Here is a 21,607-nt window from a genome sequence, read left to right on the forward strand (position 1 = left end):
CAAGGCAGGCGACGGTGTCGCAACGATGACAACGGCGACGAAGCAGGAAACGACAGCATGGCCGAGAGGGAGAGGGAGTGGGATCGGGGCGGAGGAGGCAGCGATGGTGTTGGGCGAGCGGCGCCACGGCGGGCAGCCGGCGCGGGCGCAGCGACAGGAGAGGAAAGGGAGGGCAGCAGCGCAGGTGGAGCGCCCTGGCGGCACAACAACGCCACTCACGCACGAAGGCGGCACGACGGTGGCGACAGCGCGAGGAGGGGATGGCGGTATTGGCGGCACGATGAGGGGAGACGCGCAGCCGTGGATGGCGATGGGGCAACGCGCAGCGGCGCAGCCGGCGGCAGCGGGGCAGCCGGCGGCAGCGGGGCAGCGAGGTGAGAGGAGGGAGGAGATGGAGCTTACCGGGGATGGCACGGTGATGATGGCCGACGCAACGTGGGACGGCGGAGGAGACGGCGCCTGCTGGCGGCGATCGGTGTTGCGATCCCCAGAGGTGGAAGCGACAGCGTCGGAGGAGGAGGAAAACGGTAACGCAGCCATGGGGGAGGGATTTAAATTGGAGAGGGGGCATCACCGGGTTTGGAAAGTGTGGGGAACAAGGAAAGCGAAGATTTAGGCTTGATTAGGGGCATGATTTGAGGCGTGATTGGTGGCGGAATTGGTGGCACCGATTGTGGTGTGTGCATGCGGCGTGGCCGGACACGTCGAGGCGCAGCGTAGATGTGACGAGGGCGATGCGCGGCCGGCGCGGGAATGCGGCGGCGCATGCGATGCATGGCCGCGACACGCGGGACAAGGTGCGGCCAGCCTGACGTGGCGGCACGTCGCGAGGGCACCGGGCGTGGGAATAAGGAAAAGAAAAAAGGAAAGGAAGGGAAAAGAGAAGGAAAAAGGAAGAAGGGAATAAGGAAAAGAAAAAAAGAAGTTACCTCCAATTTGGCCGATTTTTATTAGGTTTATTTTTACGCAAATTGTATTGACTGCAATTCAAATTTAAATCATGTTAATCATTTAAAATGCTTTCGGGACATTTTAGAATATCCGAAAAGCTTCCAATTAATTTACACTGTTTTTCTCCTGAACTTTAATTAATAAATTATTTTTAATTTATTATTTAATTACTTTTATGCTAGGGTAAAACTCTGGTCATGACAATGCACTAGTATAGATCCCTACAAATATGATGGCCCAACCTTGACGGGCAAAGCCATCTATGACGGGCCGTAACAGGGCCCATCACAGATGGCAGGGTATGGTTCGGCCCATCACCGCTGATAAGTAATACGTGACTGGGACAAATTTTGGCCCGTCACCAAAAGTTATTGCCGGCCTTAGTGCAGCCCATTACCGGGTCACACGATCCATGACGGGCACAAAGAACAGGCCCATCACAGATGTATCATCTCTAACGGGCCAAACGTTAAGGCCCGTCAGAAAAAACTTTTCCGTGATGGGCCGTTGATAAAGCCCGTCAAAGTTGCTTTTGGTGACGGGTGTTACGGGCGTTGAAATAGGGCCTGTCAAAGATGTTTGTTTCGTGACGGGCTTTAGATTAATGCCCGTCAACCATGGATTGACCTATGATGGTTAGATGTTTACGGCTCGTCAAAGAAGTGCTGGACTGGCCTAAGGTGGTTCACTATACATATGTATGAATGTTGATCGCATTCCCTATCCCACTATTCATATTTCTGAATTTAATTAATTGGGAAAAAAGTGTGGTAATATAGTCAAGGATACATTGCAATAAATATTAAATAATTTCAAAACAACTAGTATGTCTAAATTTCTATTTTTCATGAATTGTAGGGTTCCGTTCTTGTTGTTTTGAAGTTGAAGTGTGGAGAAGTATATATTTCACAAAGGTATGAGAAAATAAAATATAAATAAGTGATATACACTAGTAAAAGTATATTTATAACATTTTTCCTGCAGGTTTGACCATGGATAGAAATTGGATGTATGGAGTCGACCGGCTGAGCCAAGAGTACAGAAGTGGAGTCCAAGACTTCTTAAACATTGCCGAGGACCACATGAAAGGAAAGAATAAAAAGCATATGACATGTCCATGCGTTGATTGCAAAAATGAGAAGATGTTTGCCGATTGAGTACAAGTACACTCACATCTGATTCGTCGAGGATTCATTAAGGGTTACATGTGTTGGAGAGGAGTCACTTAGTACCGTAGGACACGCAGAAACGGGTGAACAAATCGAAGAACAAGAAGAAGATGACATGTTTGTTCCATCTCCTTTAGGCGATGACATGATCGATATGGAGAATCATAGTCTTCATGCAATGTTGCGGGATGCTGAGGATGCCGATTATAACCAAAAGGACTATAAGAAATTCACAAGATTGGTAAGCGATTCGGAGGCACCGCTATATGACAAATGCAAAAGCAAGCATACAAAATTATCTGCAACCTTAGATCTAATGAAGCTGAAAGCAAGCTATGGTTGGTCGGACAAGAGCTTTACGCAACCACTCAGTTTATTGAAGGACATGCTCCCGGAGGATAACATCTTGCTGAAGATGACGTACGAAGCAAAGCAAGTGTTGTGCCCCCTGGGTTTGGAGGTTAGAAGGATTCATGCATGCCTTAGTAATTGCATGCTGTACTACAAAGAGTATGCTAACTTGTTTGCATGTCCAGTATGCGAGGCTTCACGGTTCAAGCGTAAAGATAGAATTAACGAAGGGAAGAAGTCCAAGAGAGGCAGTCTAGCAAGGTGCTCGTTTTAAGCGAAACCTTGCTAATCCCAAGGAAGCTGAGTTACTCCGTTGGCATGTGGAAGGTCGTAAGTCCGACGGTATGCTAAGACACCCCATTGATTCAATGCAGTGGAGAAACATTGACAGGATCTACCTCGAGTTTGCAGAGGACTCGAGGACCATGAGGGTGTGCTTGTGTACAGATGGAATGAACCTATTTGAAGATATGAGTAGTCGTCACAGCACTTGGCCTGTACTCATAGAAAACTACAACTTGCCACTGTGGTTGTATTTCAAAAGGAAGTACATAATGTTGTGCTTACTATCGTCGCTGCTATCATCATCGCCTCCGCTGGTTGCCGCCGCGCCGTCGCCGTCCACCGCCCCCACCCCTGCCCGCCCTTCAGCCGAAAGAAAGGGGAGAGAGGGAGTGGCAGACTATGACATGTGGGCCCCACCGTTTGAAAAAGAGAAAATGCTAATTGGATTGGGATTGCCACATGTACGCCACATAGGATAAAACCGCTTTGGATTGGGTCCAGGGGTAATTTGCTCGATGCTGAAAGTCCAGGTGAACGATGTCTGGTTTGGTTTAGGTGGGTAATTCGGCAGGCTACGAGAATTTAGGGGTATTTCATACTTTTTTTCTATTATATACGGTGTCAAACTAAAACTGAGGGTATATAACGGATCATGCATGAATAACATAAGTATCATATCAAATTTCATCAGCGCGTGGTGAGTTTCTCCAATCCTTTTGCACACATCTCTATAGTTGAATTTTTCTCCTCGAGATGCTCCTAGGATGAGGTATTAACCGTCGGATGAATTGTGTTATACTAATAGGAACAGCAAAAAATCATGTGTCCACAATAGACACCCAACAAACAGAACATGTTTATGCCCAAACTTTCATATTATGAAAACAAATAATTGAAGGTGGCTACTCATGGTCGCATAAATAATTTCTCATAATTTATAAAAAAAACTTTATATTGCCATGTTAGTATATATGTACTATGCATGATTCTTAAAAGAGTTATTGTTACAAACATAAATTAAACAGTACAGCTGAATATGTAGACATGTTTAATAATAAAGAATGAGTTTATAGTCGTGCGAGCGCTTAGAAGGCTATAGCACGAGTCCCTTTCTGTGCTTATACCACGAGTAGAATTAATCTGAGTCATTAATTCAAAAGGGTATATTAGTACTTTGTTAATTAATTGATTAGGAGTATTTGATAATTCAGTTTAATAGGCGAGCCTGCCATCGGTGGCTGTATGAGCCCCGGCACTAGGGATGGCAATCGGGCAGTAACTACCCATGCCCGTACCCGTCAGCTGAAACTATACCCGCGGGTATACCCGTTACTCCGTGACGGGTATAAAATCCACACGTACCTCTTACCCGCGGGCGCCATATACCCGCAGGCATACCCGTTTACCCGCCTCTACACGGGTACAAGATACCCGTAGGTTTACTGTTGACACCAAAATGTGATCTGACGTGTCATACGCGAAGGCCTGGGAGTCAATCTTAGACAGTTACAGTGCAGGACTTAAATTCCTAGAAGGTGCGCAGGCGTGCCAGTCAGTTTGATTCTGTAACTGACAAGATATGAATAGTGAAACAGGCCGATTGGCTATCAAGCCAATAGGTGACTAACAATCCAGCCGATCAGATGTTGATACTGCAACGGTTAGCCGATAGGATGAACGATCGCTGTAAAAAGCTTGAATCGGCTAGAAAAATTTACAGAAATAGAGTTAAATTAAATATTAGACCAACATGATCCGCCAAGTTACTTATTAATCTTAGCCGATCGGACGAGCCCCTATAACCAGATCGAACTAGACATACAAAGATTGGACTTAACTAAGACGGTATGCAATCGAGCACGATATAATTATAGGACACATGAAGATCGATTAGGCTAATAAATAAACCAACGAATTACTTGGAATAAACATTGAATCATATGTTACGATCGGCTAAACTCAACTTGCATGTAATCCTCATAAACCGATGCAACATAAATAACTGTCAATCTAACTAAATCAAGTTGATTGGTATAAAATAACACAGTAAAACGATCGGCTACTCTATTGATGTAAGTATGACAAACATATAGATCGGCAAAGATCATCGGGTATAGAGGACTGACAAACGACCAAGATCTATAAAATATCTAACCTAGATTACTAAGAATAATCATAGAAGATTGGACCCAACCGAGACAGTTCAAGACTATACATAGCGATGTCAGGATAGATACTAAACATATCTAGATTGATATCAAGCCGATGAGCCGATGACCGATAACTTATCGGCTAGTACTTCGATAAAACAATGAACAAGATACATCAATCTGATATAAACTATCTAACAAACGCAATCTACTAGATCGGACCAAACCAAGACAATACTAGATTGAATATGTCAAATAGCAAATATCAAAACAACATAGTTCGCCCAAAGTGGTCGACCAGATCAACTCAAAACACGAAAGTGATCTAAGCTAAAACTGATACGATAACTGGCAATCGCGCTACCAAATTAGAAGATCGGACCGAATCGAGACAGTCCTAATCTAGCAGATGCGATTACCGTGGCCCGGTGGAACGTAGGACTTACCCCTCCGCCAGAGATCGAAGCGATGCAGCCTCGCGTCAGGTGCCAAGTTCCGCCGGAGTTCAAACCTCGGAAGAGGGTGGCGATGCACCGAAATTTAGTTGATCTAACTGATATGTAGATAGTTTACAATGACCCCGGGCATACATATTTATACCCTCGGGTGGATGCTAGGCCGTGCCGAACACAACTCCTAATAGATAAAAAGAAAAAACAAACTATATCTCTAACACGACACGGTTTCTAGTAGATAAAAGAAAACAAACAAGTCCCAATCGAACTCTAATCTCTTAGAGATAAAATTCTAACTAACTCTAACTACTAGATAAAATTATGCCGCCAAGCCTTGGTCTTCATGATCCCCTATTGAATTCGAACTCTTTCGGATAAAATTTCTATCGGCGAATGCACCTTTCCTTATCCGAATTAATACGGGAATTTACCAAATTTTGGTGTTAACATATACCCACCTGCCCAAAACTGCATAGCCAGGACAGAGACGGGGGCGACGGCCTCGGGCGGCATCGACTGGGACAGTGGCCTCGGGCGTCGGCAGGGAAGGGAACAGCAGTAGAGATGGCAACGGGGACCCGCGACCCGAGACCTGATGGGTATTTATTCCATTAGGGTACGGGTATGAACTAAATATATCACATGTGGGTAAGTAATTCGGCAAATACCTTCACCCGATGGGTACGCGGGTATGGAAACATTTTTATGATCCCCATACTCGTTTACCCATGGGTAATAAATACCCGCAAGTTTAAATACACGTCATGACCCAATATCAAATTAGCCTAGCCCAATTAACCAAAACCCAAGGTATTTCAACCATCCATACACATTTTCCACTCCACCATGTTATATGAATGTGTGATGTCTTAATTATCTAGTGTCTATTGTAATATACTATACGTAAACAATGCGATTTAGATTACTTTAAACGGTTGCGGGTATATGGGTGACCCGACGGGTAAGGTTTACTGTCACGCCCAGAAATTTATACCCAATTTCTGAACAATAGCATGTATTAAATCTCGGTCCAGGCATCAGCCCGAGTACACACTATGACAAATTAATACACAGTTCCACGTCTTAAAAACAAATAAAAACAATTACCTATCGAAATGCAGCGGAAAAAGAAAACAAACTAAACCATCTAATCTTCAGCTTCAGCTGGCGATGACGGCTCCACACCACAGGCATTCTTGACGGCGGACTGGACCTTACTTCAAACTTCGGAACAACCTTCTGACTCAGGCTTTGGCACTTGCTCTGGTGGGGGAAAAATTAAGCAAGGCTGAGTACAAATCACCGTACTCAACAAGTAACACCCAGGATAGGCTAAGGTTAAATTGCACAAAGCTGTAGTAATTTAGCAAAGCAGTAGATAAAGATAGGCTGAAATAAAAGTAACGTAAACATTTAAAATAAACATCCACTGTCCAACGTTACACCACGTTGCAACAGGCCCAAACCACTGTCGAACGTTACACCACGTAGCGACAGGGTCAACCCTCTGTCCAACATTAAACCACGTTGCGACAGACCCAAACCACTGCCAACGTTACACCACATTGCGCAGGGTCAAACCAGTTCCAAGATTTGTAAAATTATTAAAGGGGTTCAACTAATCCCAGTGAGTCTGTCAGTTCGCCCAATAACCGCGGGCACGGCTATTCGAATAGTTTTACTCTGCAGAGGTGTACAACTTTACCCACAAGACATGGCTGCCAAGCATGTTACCATGCCCCAACGTATCACCACGATACCTCAGTACGGAAACCATGATAAGACCTTTCACCTAACCCTCCCTAGACAATCGCACCACACTTCAGGTTTCACCCCCTCCTTTACACCAAGTCGGGCAGTCCCCTCTTGTGCCTTGGTAGATCCGGAAGCAGCAGAGGCTTTCGTTACACCACGATTGCCCGTCCATACTCCATCACGCCTACCCTTGCCTCGGTACGTCGAATAGGGACAAGCTAGATTACGAGTCTCACCGTTGCCCAATCTGGCTTGTGGTTAGTACGTGTAAGACCTTCAGGGTTTCCTGAGAACCGGTCCTTAATTCCCATAGGCACGACTCTCAAAACCATGCACCCACAGCCCACCATAAGCAATATTTTAGGTATATTAATCCACATCGGGAGATTATTAATGATTACAACCATTAAAGGTCTATCAAAGTGTAACAGATAATTAAATAAGAATTGGTGAGCTAGTTGAACTAAGCATGGCTAAGCATTGACTAACCCTAATTCTAGTCAAATTAACCCTGGGATGACAATAATAATAAATGGGGATCAACAGGTATAAAGGTAAATGCCCAATAGATAAATGAAGTAAATACATTTGAATACAATGCATGTTTGAATGTAAAAGCGGGGGATTTTATAATCATAGGTTCAATATGATCAAAGAAGGGTGCCACTTGCCTTGCTTAGACCCACGAGGAACTTCGGCGACGACTTCGAGAACGAACGGCGCTGCGACAGGGGAAAAACCTACGACAAACAAGGCTAAACAAGAAAAATAGGCTAAAAAAACTACTAAAACAGAGAAAGAAACTATTTTTAATGGATTCTTGGTATTTTTCTGGATTTAATGAAACTTGAATGGACCTAAACGGAGACTAGATGAATTACTTATGAATTTTAGAAGTTTTCTGGGTTTTTAAACTAAACAGAAAAACCTTAATTGAATTATTGCGCAATTAATGGGGCTGCTGACGTCAGCGAAGGAGAGATGGGCTGACGGCTGACAGGTGGGGGCCACCTGTCGGTGGGACAGAGGGGAAGTGGGCGGCTGACACGCGGACCCGACCGAGAGGGAGGGGCTAGCGGGTGGGACCCACTGGCCAGTGAGAGGGAAATAGAGATGGGGAGGAGGGCGCGGCTGGCGGCGAGCGGCGCGATGGCGCGGCGGAGACGGCGAGGGCCGAGGAGAAGGAGAAGGTGGCGACGGCGATGACCGGCGGCGCGAGGGTGGCGACCGGCGGACGGCGGTGCGGACCGGCGGGTATGCGGCGGACGGCGGCGACCCAGTGGGTGGCCACGCGAGAGCTGGCAACGGCGCTTAGAGCGGCGGCACCGAAGGGAGAACAACGGCGGGTCGGGGAGGACAACGACGACGGCGCGACGGGAGGGCGACGGCGGTGACGGCTTCGGCCGGAGCGGAGGAATGAGAGGGCGGCTGAGCGGCGGCGGTCGGCAACCAGCGATGGCGACGGGGTCCGGTGACCAGTGGTGGCGAATGCCCGGCGACGGCCGGTGACTGGCGGCGGCGGAGGTGAGCGGAGCGGCCAAGCGGCAGCGACAGAGGAGAGGAGAGGCGGCCTTGACGGCGGCGCGGGGGCAGCGATGGCCGGCGACGGCTCGACAACAGGGCGGTGGTTGGTGGTCGGCGGAGGCGAAGGTGGTGGTGGGCGGAGGGGCGATGGCGACGCAAAGATGGCGATTGCGACGAAGTGGGGAACGACGGCGTGGAGACACGGCCGAGAGGGAGAGGGATCGGGGCAGCGCGGCGGTGGGTTAGCCGGCGGCGTGGGTGCGCACGGGTGTGGGCGGAGGGAGCTCAGTGACGGCGTCGCGAGGGTGACGGTGATGGCGGAGGGTGGTGGACGGCAGTGACGTCCGGCAGGGAGTCGGTGAACGACGGCCCCAGGCAGCGCGGCGACGACGTGTGACGCGGCGGCGAGGGTCGAGGAGAAAGAGGAGAGGGGAGACCGGGGTGGCGCCGAGCATGGCCGGGGAGAGGAGGAGGAGCGGCGCCGGCGACGAGCGAATGGTGGTGGCGGGCGGCGATGGTGCGGCTCGGCCACGGCCACGACGCGACAAGCGCGATGGCGACGGCGCGACCGGTGGCAACGACGGAGAAGGCGGCCGCACCAAGAGGAGGGCAACGGAGGATGGCGCCGGCACAGGGAAGAGGCAGCGACAACGCGCCGGGCTCGGCGGCGCTCCAGCGGCTGCGGAGCCACCACGGCGATGACGAGGCGACGAGGACGGCAGGTGGAGGGGCGATGGCAACGGAGGGGCGATGGCAACGCCCAAGGCACGCGCGCGCACGGCGGCGGTGGCGGCGGCCTCGGCGACATCCTGCGGAGAGGAAATGAGGGGAGGAGGGGAGCGGAGAGGCTCACCGGTGATGGGAACGATGGCGACAGGTCGGCGAGGAGGCGGGACAGGTGGTGACGTCCGACGGCGCGACGGCGACGACCGGGCGATGGGATCGGGGTGGCGGTGGCGAGGTCGAGAGCGGCGGCGACCGAGTGGCGAGAGGATGCGCGGGCGCTGGAGATGCCCGCCGGCGACGACCGGGGCGGTAGCAAGTCGGCGACGGCGAGGCGGAGGTGATGACGCGGCTGGACGGCGACGACGGGTGGCAGAGGGCGCAATCGCACGTCGGCGACGAACGGCGGGGCACAGCGGCGGCTTGGTGGCGGAGGGGAAAACAGCGGCGACGTGGCGGCAGGGACGGGATTTATAGCGTGGCGGCGCCGGCTGGGGCGGGTCGGAGGTTGGAGACCGAGTCGGCGACGCGGCGAACTCGGCGGCGGCGGTTGCGATGGCGGCGCGACGGGCGGAGGAGTCGGGGCGGCGGCGGACTCGGCTGGCGCGGCGCGGAGACGGGGTTTCGGTCGCTGACAGGTGGGCCCCACCTGTCAGTGGCGCGAGGGAGGAGGGAGGCGAGGCGGACTTTGCCACGGCGCGAGCGTGGACGCGCGAGCGGGCGAGCTGGGCCGAGGCGGCCCGGCCGGGAGGAGGCGCGCGCGTGCATGGGGACGGAGCGGAAGGCCGGCTCGGCTGGGCCGACCGGGCGGGGAGAGGTGGGCCGGCCCGGGAAGGAGGAGAGGAAAAAGGAAAAAGAAAAGGGAGGGAGGAAAATTGGACTTCGGCCCAATTTGAGAAGGAAGGGAAAAAGAAAGGAAAAAGGAGGGAAAAAGGAAAACCCCACTTTTGCCGAGTTTTAAATTAATTTGTTTGATCAAATTTTATACTTCTACAGTTTGAGTTTAAATCCTGTTAATTGATTTGGAACCTCGATTTAATTAAATTAGGTTCTTTTAGAGGGATTTTTCCTGAGTTAATTAAGCCAATTGTTATTTACGAATTTCTTTTACGATTTTAGGCTTAGGACAAAACTCCGGGTGTGACATTTACCCAAGTGGGTATGGATCTAGGGAAATTTTCTTACTCGTGATGAGTATGGGTATTTTGATGATATAAAATTTTGCAGGTGGGTATGAGTCTGGGACACCAATCCCGATGGTATTTACCCATTGCCATCCCTAGACGGCAGGGTCGGGCGGCGTCGGCCGGACAAGGGACGGGGTCGGCATCCTTGGGTGGCGTCGGGCTGTGGCGTAGGCAGGACAGGGACGGGGGCAGCCAGCAGCGCCGTCGGGCGGCGTCAGGCAAAGGCGTCGGTGGGACGGGGACGGGGGCAAGGGCGGCTGGTGGAGCCGACGGGCAGCGCTAGGCGGAGGCGTCGGTGGGACGGGGACAGCGTTGGGCGGCAGCGGCGGCGTTGAGGATAGGGATGCTGGCGGCGCCGGCAGCGAGGGGAGCAAGGGGATCTGCGTGGGGGTGGATGGATCGGTGCGGGGGTGTCTCACCCGGAATTTCCATCCTAAGCCTGAATTCGTAAAAGAAATTGTTAAGCAATAATTGGCTTAAGTAACTCAGGAAAAACCCCTCTAAAAGAATTAGTTTAAGTAAATCGAAGTTCGCAAATCATTAACTGGATTTAAATTCAAATTACAGAGTATAGACTTTTGCCTCAAAAATTAATTTCTTTTCTTTTTCCGAATTGGGCCAGCCCAATTCTTCCCTCCTTTCCCTTCCTCCTTCCACCTCCTTTCGAGCCTGCCCGCAGCCGAGCATGGCCCATCCGCCTCCTCCTTCCACGCGGGCCACCTCCCCCTCCCGCCTGGGCCGCCAGCTGGACCGGCCCAGCTCACCATCCTCCTACCTGCCCGCAAGTCTACGCCGCCGCCCTCCTCCCTCTGTCCCAGCCCAATCCAAGCCCGCGCAGCCGCCATGGCCAAGCCGGACTCCGCCGCTGCCGTATGTGCCGTAAACTCCCCAACCACCGTCCCCGACCTAGCCGGTCTCCCCGAGCTATAAAACCCCCACAGCCGCACGCCGCTGCCACTTTTCCTCCTCCACCCGAGCCGCCGCCGTGCTGTTAACACCAAAATTTGGTAAATTTCCGTATTGGATTTGGATAAGGAAAAGTGCAATCGCCGATAGATATTTTATCCGGAAGAGTTCGAATTCAATAGGGAATCGTGAAGTCCAAGGCTTGACAGCACAAATTTATCTATTAATTAGAGTTAGTAAGAATTTATCTCTAAGATATTAGTGTCCAATCGGGACTTGCTTGTTTTCTTTTATCTATTAGAAACTGTGTCGTGTTAGGGATAGAGTTTGTTAGTTCTTTTTATCTATTAGGAGTCGTGTCCGACACGGATTAGTATCCACCCAAGGGTATAAATATATATACCCAAGTCATTGTAAATCATCTACCAATCAATTAGATCAACTTCTTTCGACGCATCGCCACCCTCTTGTCCGAGGTTTTCAACTCCGGCGGAACTTGGTACCTGACGCGGGGCTGCATCGCTTCGATCTCCGGTGGAGGGTTAAGTCCTACGTTCCCCTAGGCCACGGTAATCGCATCTGCAAGATTAGGATTGTCTCAGTTCGATCCAATCTTCTAATCTGGTTGTGCGATTGCTAGATATCGTATCAATTTCAACTTGAGTTACTTTGGTGTCTTGAGTTGATCTGGTCGACCACTTTGGGCGGTCTACGTGGGTTTGATGTTTGCTGTTTGACATATTCAATCTAGTACTGTCTCGGTTAGGTCCGATCTAGTAGATTGCATTTGTCAGATGGTTTGTATCAGATTGATGTATTTTGCTCATTGTTTTATCGAAGTACTAGCCGATAGTTTATTAGTCATCGGCTCATCGGCTTGATAGCAGTCTAGATCTATTTAGTATCTATCCTGACATTGCTAGGCCTAATCTTGAACTGTCTCGGTTGGGCCTGATCTTCTATGATTATTCTTAGCAATCTAGGCAATGTATTTTATAGATCTTGGTTGTTTGTCCGTCGTCTATAACCGATGATTTTTGCCGATGTACATGCTCATCATATTTACATCAATAGAGTAGGCGATCACTTTACTGCATTATTTCTATATCAATCGGCTTGATTTAGTTAGATCGACAATTATTTATGTTGCATCGGCTTGTGAGAATTACATGCAAATTGGTTTTAGCCGATCGCAATGCATGATTCACTATTTATTCCAAGTAATTGGTCGGTTTATTTATTAGCCTTATTGATCTTCATGTTTCCTATAACCATATCATGCTCGACTGCATGCTGTCTTGGTTAAGTCCAATCTCTCTACGTCTAGTTCGATCTGGTTATAGGGGCTCGTCCGATCGATTAAGATTAATAAATAACTTGGCGGGTTACGTTGGTCTAATATTTTATTCAAATCCATTTCTATCTAGTTTTCTAGCCGATCTAAGCTTTTTACAGCCGATTGTTTATCCTATCGGCTAACAGTTGCAGCATCATCTGATCGGCTGAATTATTAGTTACCTATCGGCTTGATAGCTGATCGGCTTGTTTTACCGATCATCTTGTCAGTTGAAGGATCAAACTGACTAGCATGCCCGCGCATCATTCTAAGAATTTAGGTCTTAGACTGGAGCTGTCTAAGATTGACTCCTAGGCCTTCGTCTGTGACATGTCAGATCACATTTTTGACGTTAACACATGCCTAACCTCCTTGCCACTGCATCCGATCTCACCGCCTGTGCGCCGTCATCCGCGCCACCGGCTGTCACCACCCTTTTCACCATCTCACCGACTCGCCACCGCCATTCCCGTCGTCGATAAGCCGCCGCCGTCCCCTTTCTCCCTCTGTTTTCCTCTCGGCCCGTGGCCACCGGGGCCGACATCTCCATTGCGTCCTTGGTATTTCGGCCGTCGCCGTCGTCCCTCCGCCGGTCGTCACCCCCGCCTCACCATCGCCGACGCGCCCCTGCTATTGCCAGTGCGCCGTCGCCGTCGTCCTTGCCAAGCCACCGCCGTCCTCCCTTTGCACCGTCGCTCCTAGCGCCATCGCCGATACTCGTGCCGTCACTCCTAGCGCCATCGCCAGTACTCGCGCCGCCGCCACCAAGTCACCACCGTCCAACGCCGCCCTCCGGTCCGGCGCTTGCCGCCAGTCGCCGCCCTCCGCCACCCCCTGTTCGGCCGAGGCCGCCTCCCCTTCCTCTCTGTTTTGGGCCGCTAACAAGCGGGGCCCACCCGTCAGCCCCCTCCTCCCCTCTCTCTCCTCCCCTTGGGCCCGCCGGTCAGTCACCACTCCTCCCCCTCAACCGCCGACAGGTGGCCCCCACCTGTCAGCCACCACCTCCTCTCTCCTCACTGATATCAGCGCCTCGCTTTATTGCGCAATAATTGATTAGGACTTTCTGTTTAGCTTTAAAAACCCAGAAAACTTCTAAAATTTATAACTAATTCATCCGGTCTCCGTTTAAGTCCATTCAATTTTCATTAAATTCATAAAATTGCCAAGAATCCACTAAAACTATTTTCTTATGTTGTTTCAGTAGAGTTTATGCTTGTTTTATTTATTTTTATGCTTTGTCGCTTAGATTCGGAGCCCGCCAACGTGCTGATTTACTTCAAAATCATCACCGAAGTACCCCAGGGACGAGAACAAGGCAAGTGGCATTCATCTTTGATCATGTTGAACCTATTATTGCAAAATCCCTGCTTTAGTTATTCAAACATGCATCGCTTCAATTAAAGTATTTATTGTACTTATTTTCGGGTTACCTATTATTATGCCATTGTTTATCCATCTTTATTCATGTTATACCATGGGTAAATTGAGTAGAGATTATGTCTAGGTTAATGCTTAGCCGTGCTTAGAACAAGTAGCTCATGATATCACACATTAATCATTACTAGTTATGAATAGCAGATGATTGTGATTTAATACCCATTTCGGGTTAATGCCAACTGAAATATTGATAATGGTGGGTTGTGGGTGCATCATTTTGAGAGTCGCACCCATGACCATTAAGGACCGGTTCACATGAAACCCTAAAAGCTATTTTCGTGCTAACCACAAGCAAGAATGGGCAACGGTGGGATTTGAAGTGTAATTGCAAACTATTCGACGTACCCAGGCTATGGTGAGCGTGATGGAGTATAGATGGGAGTCATGGAGTAACGATGGCCTATGATGCTTCCAGATTCGCCTAGGCACAGGAGGGGGCTGCCCGCCTTGGTGTAAAAGGGGAGTGAAACCTGAAGTGTGGTGCGATTGAATAGAGAGGATTATGCGACGCGTCCTATCATAGCTTCCTATCTGGTATGCCATGGTGGTATGTCAGCGCACGTTCAAGTGTAGTGGGACTATGTCTTGTGGGTACAGTAGTACACCTCTGATCAGAGTAAACCTATTCGAAGTCGTGCCCGCGGTTAAGGGCGAGCTACTAGATTCACTGTGATTAGTCAAACCTTTAATGACTTGGGTAACTAGCTTTCACTTCGGACTACTGCAACGTGGTGTAACGTTAAGTAGTGGTTGGGCCTGTTGCAACATGGTGTAACGTTGGACAGTGATGTTGGTACTTTACAATGTTATTACCTATTTACTTATTTATTTACTTAGTTATTACATTTCTATTTAATCCCTGTTATTCATTTAAATGCTGCTTTATTGCAACTAACTTACCCTATTCCTTGTGATCCTTTGCATTATTTATTACCCCTATTCCATGGTACTTATTGAGTACGGTGGTTTGTATTCAGCCTTGCGTAATTTCTCCTTTCAGAGTTACAGGTTGAATCCGATGGAGGTGACTCTCAGGAGTAAGCTGTCCGTCGTCGAAGTGTTGCCTGTAGAGTACTGGAGTCGTGTCTCGCTAGAGCTAGTATGCGTTATCTTTCCACTATATTTTTGTTATTTTAAATGTTATTTTTTAGTTGTTTCTAAGAACGATGGTAATGTAATCAGCATTGTCTTTTTGTGTACCCTGGCTGGTCCTAAACAGTGATTTTTAATACACAATTAAGTTCAAAAATTTATGTGAGAAATTTCTAGGCGTGACAGGGGGCGACTGTGTGAGGGGCTGAGGGTGGCGGGGAGGTGTCGACAGTAGATCGGGCGCTGGCGGCTGCGTGATGGGGAATTGGGGATGAAACCCTAAAATTTCCTATATATACCTCTACGGTTGGGTCTACCTGTCAGTGTTATATACGGGTAAACGGGTGAAGCGGGTATGAGTAGTGTGTACCCATACCCGTACATATTTACCCATTGGGTACTACTTTTGACCCAATAAAATACCCACGGGTATTAAATAGGGAACAAATCCGACCCTATAAGGGTTTTTATCCGCGGATAAACAGGTATAATTGACATCCTGCCGGGCACGCAGCAACTCATGATTTAATAGACGACAATACCCCTTCATGTTTCTACTATTACTAATACATATGGTAATATAATTTAATCATAATTAATTTATAAAAATAGATCAATAGTATAGATTAAATTCTGTTGCCAGCAGAGAACATCAGAAAGGTGCTCGGCTAGCACAGCACATGTTGAGCGTGCATATAGGGTAGTTGGACGTATCTATATTACATGGGTGGCGTTGAGCGATGTTCTTCTTTGCATGGGAAGAAGCTCAGTTCGTTTTCCTATAAATAAATTTACCCATCCTTCTTCTTCTCTGTCTCCAGTAGTACATCATCATACACATGAGCAATGGCACTGACACCATTCTTGCAAGAACTACTCATCATCTCGTCACTGACGATAATGTCTCTCCTCTTCTACGTGTGCATAACCTACTGGAGATCCAAGAATCGTCTGGTCCCCATGGATTGGCCAATTGTGGGCGTGCTCCCTTCCTTCGCCGCCAACCTGCACAGCCTGCATGACTTCCTCACCGCCGTCCTCGCCTCCTCCGGGCAGAGCTTCGCGGCGAACGGCCCGGCGGCGACCGGCATGCGGTTCTTCATCACGTGTGACGCTGCGAACGTCCGGCACATCTTCTCCTCCAACCATGGCAACTACCCCAAGGGTAGCGAGTTCGGTGAGATTTTCGACGTCGTGGCTGGCAGCATCTTCACCGTCGACGGCGAGCCTGCCCTGCGGCAGCGCGCCAAGTTCAAGAGCATCCTTGCCAGCCCGCGGATGGTCGCGGGGATGGCCTCCTGCTGCATCGGCAAGGTGCGGGGTGGCCTCCTCCCGTCCTGGCTCGCATGGCGACCGCCGGGACACCGTTCGACATGCAGGGTCTGATCGCGAGGTTCGTGTTCGACGTGACCGCCATGCCGGTGTTCGGTGTGGACCCAGGCCTCCTGCGTCCGGATGGCATGCCGGACACGCACGTCGCGGCCGCCATGGACACGGTCATGGAGGTGGCCGTGTTCCGGCACATCCTGCCGGTGTCTTGCTGGAAGGCGATGAGACGGCTCAGTATCGGCCTGGAGAGGAACCTCACCGCGGCACACACGGTGCTTCATGGATTCATCGCTGAGATGTTGGAGGCGAGGAAGGCCAAGGAAACTCATGGAGGCGACGCCGGCGAACAGCAAGACGACCAGGCAGCTGCGCCGGACATGTTCTCCTCCCTCATCAACGACCCGGACTACAATAACGCCGACCTGCTGCGTGCGGCGCTCATCAACTACATGATCGCCGGTCGCGACACGATCGGCACGACCTTGCCGTGGTTCTTCTACAACGTCGCCGTGAACCCGCACGTCGTGTCCAGCATCCGCGAAGAGCTGGCACCCATCGTCGCGTCGGGCAAAGCTTCTCCCGCCAACGGCGACGACACAACGGCGACCTTTTCAGCCGAGGACACCAAACCGCTCGTCTACCTGCAGGCCGCCCTGTTGGAGTCCCTGAGGCTGTACCCGCCGGCCCCGATCGAGCGCAAGACGGTGGTCACCGGCGACACGATGCCGAGCGGCGACGAGGTGCGCGCCGGCGACACCGTCCTCATCTCCCTCTACTCCATGGGCAGGATGGAGAGCCTGTGGGGGAAGGACTGCCGGGAGTACCGGCCAGAGAGGTGGCTCTCCGGCGGCGGCCGGAAGAAGCAGCTGCGGTACGTGCCGTCGCACAAGTTCCTGGCGTTCAACTCCGGGCCGAGGATATGCCTCGGCAGGGACATCGCCGTGGTGCAGATGAAGACCGTCGCCGCCGCCGTGGTGTGGAACTTCGACGTGGAGGTGTTGCAAGGGCAGGTCGTGCAGCCAAAGGTGTCCTGTCTTCTGCAGATGAAGAATGGGCTCATGGTGAAGGTCAAGAAGCGGCAACATAACTTAATAATTTGCGGGTCCGTCTGTTGATCAAAATTATAATTTCGTCAATCTAATCCGATCACTATCGTTAGATGATAATATAAAGGTATACACATAAATCAAAAATCTCATACACACCCTCCCCCGGCCCACATGCATCGCGTGCGTGTTTGGCAGAAGAATAAAAAAATCAAACGTTTGATTAATAGCAAAAGTGATAATTTGCTTACGAGGAGGATATCGGATCCTCCATCCTTATGTTAGTATTATTACTGTCACCAACAATATGCATTGTATCGTCACAAAAGATCAAAACCACAAGTCCCAATACCGGAAAAAAATTTTATTTTTTAAACTTTTTTAAGAAATAATTTTATTACTAAACGAAAAAATATTTCCAAATCTGAACCTTTTGGCCACACCACCAACAATTGATGTGGCAAGACAACGCTGCCACGCAGCCTTTTCAGCGTGGCGTGGCAGTCTTGTTACGCTAGTGTCAGTGGCATGGCAAGTCATTTGGCCAAGCCATTGTTGGTGACGTGGCCAAAAGGTTCATGCGGTGAAAATATTTTTCCCGAAGGTCTAGTAATAAAATTATTTCTTAAAAAGGTTTAAATAATAAAAAATTCCCAATACCGGCCTAAGGACAATTTGCTATGTTGAAATGACTAGTACTCTCTCTTCATAACGTAAGATGTTTAACATTTTTTCTTGCAATGTTTGATCATTTGTCTTATTCACAAAATTATGGAAATATCATTTATTTTGCTTCTAACTTACTTTATTATTAAAAAAATTTAAGCACGGCATTTTATTTTTTATGTTTATACTAAATTTTTGAATAAGACGAATGGTAAAATGTTGTAACCAAAAAACTTAAACATTTTAAATTATGAAATGGAGGCAGTAATTAACAGCCGTACATATCAGTGTGAATGGATCAATGGACTGGTTTCTTTTGGGCTTTTGTATTATTCTGATATTGTGTTCACAATAAGGAAGGAAAAGGAACGGAAAGATGACTGCGATTTTAGGCAATTAAACAAAAGACAAGATAAAAGGAAAATATCCAATTTGTGTCTCAATTATGAGCCGAATTTGATTTGCATCACTTAACAGTTAAAATTACTCTTAACCCTTAAAACAAGTCTAAACCCACGCCAAATGCAGTACGTGAGACATACTTGGGCCGCGCTCTGAGGTTTTCCCTCATTTTCTGCATGCATGTTTTCCAAACTATATTGCCGAGGACCACATGAAAGATGTCCATGCGTTGATTGCAAAAATGAGAAGGTGTTTGCCGATCGAGTACAAGTACAATCACATCTGATTCGTCGAGGATTCATTAAGAGTTACACGTGTTGGACAAGTCATGGAGAGGAGGAGTGACTTAGTACCATAGGACATGGAGAGACGGGTGAACAAATTGAAGAACAAGAAGAAGATGACATGTTTGTTCCATCTCCTTTAGGCGGTGACATGATCGATATGGAGAATGATAGTCTTAATGCAATCTTGCGGGATGCTGAGGATGCCGATTATAACCAAAAGGACTATGAGAAATTCACAAGATTGGTGAGCGATTCGGAAACGCCGCTATATGATGGATGCAAAAGCAATACAAAATTATCTGCAACCTTAGATCTGATGAAGTTGAAAGCAAGCAATGGTTGGTCCAACAAGAGATTTACGCAACTAGTGAGTTTATTGAAGGACATGCTCACGGAGGATAATACCATACCGAAGACGACGTACGAAGCAAAGCAAGTGTTGTGCCCCTGGGTTTGGAGGTTAGAAGGATTCATGCATGCCCTAATGATTGCATACTGTACTACAAAGAGTATGCTAACTTGGATACATGTCCAGTATGTAAGGCTTCACGATTCAAACGTAAAGATAGAATTGACGAAGGGAAGAAGTTGAAGAGAGGTGGTCCAGCAAAGGTTGTTTGGTATTTACCGATTGCTGCTCGTTTTAAGAGGATCCTTGCTAATCCCAAGGAAGCTGAGTTACTCCGTTGGCATGTGAAAGGTCGTAAGTCCGACGGTATGCTAAGACACCCTGCTGATTCAATGCAGTGGAGAAACATTGACAGGATCTATCCATATTTTGCAGAGGACTCGAGAAACATGAGGGTGTGCTTGTGTACAGATGGAATTAACCCGTTTGGAGATATGAGTAGCTGTCACAGCACTTGGCATGTTCTCATCGCAAACTACAACTTACCACCGTGGTTGTGTTTCAAAAGGAAGTACATCATGTTGTGCTTGCTAATACAAGGACCGAGACAACCGGGGAATAATATTGATGTGTTTTTAGAGCCAGTTGTCGATGACCTAGAGATCCTTTGGAATGAAGGGGTTCAAACATGGGATTCGTATGAGCGAGAAAAGTTTAATCTTCGTGTTCTACTGTTTGGCACAATTAATGGCTGGCCTGCTCTTGGTAACCTATCCGGTCAGTCAATTAAGGGGAAGAATGCCTGCATCGACCGTAAAAAAACACACGGAGTTTGTGGCTTAAGCATTCCAGGAAGATGGTTTACTTGGGTCACAGCAAATGGCTACCAATCCGACATCGGTACAGGAGAATGAAAAGAAGTTTCAACGGGAAGAATGAGCTGTTACCTGCTCCCAAGACTTTGACTGGAAAAGAGGTTTACGATATGGTGCAAGACGTGCATAATGAGTTCGGAAAGAAGAGGAAACCATCCACCCAAAAGGACAAGCCGTTATGGAAGAAGAAGTCCATATTTTGGCGATTACCGTACTGGAAGGACCTAGAGGTCCGACATTTTATTGATCTTATGTATATCGAGAAGAATGTTTGCGAGAGCTTGACCGGTTTACTATTGAATGTTCCTGGGAAGACAAAAGATGGCTTGAATGCACGACGTGATTGTCACGCCCAGAAATTCCTCACCTGAATTTCTGAACTTAATTGTGTATTAAACCCCTGTCCAGGACCAGCCAGGGTACACAAAAAGACAATGTTGATTACATAACCGTCGTTCCTAGAAACAACTGAAAATTACACTTATTCTAGCGGAAATGCAGCGGAAAGAAAAACAAAGGGGTAGACTAGCTCCAGCGGGTACGGCTCCAGTCCACAGGCAACACTTCGACGGCGGAACAGCTCACTCCTGAGAGGCACCTCCATCGGACTCTGCTTCTAGCTCTGGGTTGGGAAAGTTAAGCAAGGCTGAGTACAAACCACCGTACTCAACAAGTAACACGGACAAGGGGGAAAAAGTAAATGATGCATAGGGATTAACAAGGACAGGCTCGGGTTAGTTGCGACAAAGCAGCAAATTAAATAAATAACAGAGATTGAAAGAATAAAGGTAATTTAAATACAGTAAAGCATAAATAAATAAACAGTTGTAAAGTACCACAACACTGTCCAACGTTACACCACGTTGCAACAGGCCCAAACACTACTCAACGTTACACCACGTTGCAGTAGTCCCAAGTGATAACAGATTCTTCTCAAGTTATTAGGGTTCACTAATCACAGTGAAGCTGGGAGTTCGCCCGTAACCGTGGGCACGTCTATTCGAATAGTTTATACTCTGATCAGAGGTGTACTACTGTACCCACAAGACACGACTCCACTACACTTGAACGTGCGCCGACATACCACCACGGCATACCGGAAAGGAGACCGTGATAGGACCCGTTACACAACCCTCCCTATTTAATCGTACCACACTTCAGGTTTCACCCCCTCCTTTACACCAAGTCGGGCAGTCCCCTCTTGTGCCTCGGTAGATCCGGAAGCAGGAGAAGCTTTCGTTACACCACGATTGCCCGTCCATACTCCATCACGCCTTCCCTTGCCTGGGTACGTCAAATAGTTCGCAGTCATGCTCCAAATCCCACCTTACC

The 21,607-nt window shown here is 48.7% G+C and overlaps 1 pseudogene; it reads left to right on the forward strand.

The window, feature by feature from the left end:
- The first annotated feature begins 16,153 nt into the window (after nucleotides 1-16,153).
- LOC102722978 lies at nucleotides 16,154-18,037 on the forward strand (annotated as a pseudogene).
- Nucleotides 18,038-21,607: the final 3,570 nt, after the last annotated feature.

This window comes from Oryza brachyantha, chromosome 8 (genome assembly GCF_000231095.2).
Source record: "Oryza brachyantha chromosome 8, ObraRS2, whole genome shotgun sequence".
NCBI lineage: Eukaryota > Viridiplantae > Streptophyta > Magnoliopsida > Poales > Poaceae > Oryza > Oryza brachyantha.